General features: G+C 39.1%; 1 pseudogene across 1 annotated transcript; it reads right to left on the minus strand.

Annotated features, from left to right (window-relative positions):
• Positions 1-1000: 1000 nt before the first annotated feature.
• LOC308635109 (huntingtin-interacting protein K-like) lies at positions 1001-1380 on the minus strand (annotated as a pseudogene). The gene has a single exon. The product of its transcript is annotated as a huntingtin-interacting protein K-like (transcript).
• Positions 1381-1778: the final 398 nt, after the last annotated feature.

Below are 1778 nucleotides of genomic sequence, written 5' to 3' on the forward strand. Positions count from 1 at the left end.
CACAAAAGTCCCCCCTTCAGTGCAACTTGTGTTTCTCTTACAAACATTATTTTGAAACTGCATTTCTCCTGCATATAATAGTTTGTTAAAGAATGTGACACATTCTGTCCAGTTAATCCAGAAAGGGTGCAAGTAAATTGCGTCTTGGAAAGTAAAACATAGGGTCAATGTGTTGGGCTTATTTATTTATTTATTTATTTATTTATTTATTGTACTGTGTGTTGAAATCAGAGCTAGTTAACCACTGAGATACATCACCAGCTCCTTTTTTATGTTTTATTTAGAGACAATATCTCATTGATTTGCTTAGTGCCTCACTGATACCTTTGTGAGACTGGCTCTAAATTCATGATTCCCCTGCTTCACCCTTCCAAGCTGCTGGGAATACAGGTAGGTTGCACCATGCCCAATGTATCATTTACCTTAAAGATACTTCAGTTCTTTTACCAGATTCTGTGAAAAATACTACAATGAAAATATAATTGTACTGTTTTCTATGATGTAGTTACTCCAATTTTTTTAGATACATACCCAGAATTACTACTACTGAATCATGTGGCATTTTTTTTAAAGAGAGAGTGAGAGAGGGGAGGGAGGGAGGGAGAGAGAGAGAGAGAGAGAGAGAGAGAGAGAGAGAGAGAGAGAGTTTTTAATATTTATTTTTTAGTTCTCGCCGGACACAACATCTTTGTTGGTATGTGGTGCTGAGGATCGAACCCGGGGCGCACGCATGCCAGGCGAGCGCGCTACCGCTTGAGCCACATCCCCAGCCCCTCATGTGGAATTTTTATTTCAACTTACTGAAGAACCTTAATATCATTTTCAAAAATAGCTTTATACAATTTATATTCCCACTAGCATTTTCACAACTGAGTCTTTATATCCATGCATATATGTTCTGGGGTACCTACTATCTTTCTGATTTTTATTTTTTATTTATTTTATGTATTTTTTTTGCAAAAAAAGTCTTTATTGCAATAAGTTAATCCTGTAAATATGCCTGAAAAAGTACATATCAGTTGGTCAGAGCAATAAGAGCCTCCACCACGTTTCCCATGTGTTCCCGCAAGCTTCTCTCTGCTGCTGCTCAAGAAATCTCCATCTCTGTCATTATCAACTCCAGATCTTCTTTCTTGATAGTGACCTTTGCCAGTTCCTTCTCCCGTTCTTGTTTGGCTTTCTGCTCCCGAGACCTTCTATCTCGGATCATGGACATAGCGGTCTCCAGATTGGAACTCTGGATCTCCTTCTCCTCCGCATAGTCGGTGACCCGCTCCAGGTCCGCCGCACCACTGTCATGCTTCCGTGCCTTCTCAGGGGCCGTTCGGGGCCGCTGGTCTCGGTTTCCAACTCCAGTTCCACGTCCTCCTCAGTCGCCATATTTTTATTTTTTAATATAAACATTTTATTTATTTATTCACTAGTCATAGATAAACAAATAACTTTTATTTTCTTTATTTTTATGTGGTTCTGATGCTTAAACCCAGTGCCTCCCATGTTCTAGGCAAGTACTCTATAACTGAGTCAGAAACCCAGCCCCTATCTTTCAGATTTTTATCATAGGCATTCTGACAAGACGACACAGAGTGCAGAAACTTTTTCATTTGACTGATGCACTAAGCTTCTGGTGCAACTGTGTTATATTCCAGGCCAGAGGAAGAGTGTGCTGTAAATATTTTCTGTGATGAAACAGGAATCTTTGATTTCTAACACAGTTTTAACAGTAATGCTGAAAATTTAAGTTTTTGGAAGTAGTTACAAAAAATCCAAATCCACCT

This window comes from Spermophilus citellus, assembly GCF_964194105.1.
Source record: "Spermophilus citellus genome assembly, chromosome: 16".
Lineage (NCBI taxonomy): Eukaryota > Metazoa > Chordata > Mammalia > Rodentia > Sciuridae > Spermophilus > Spermophilus citellus.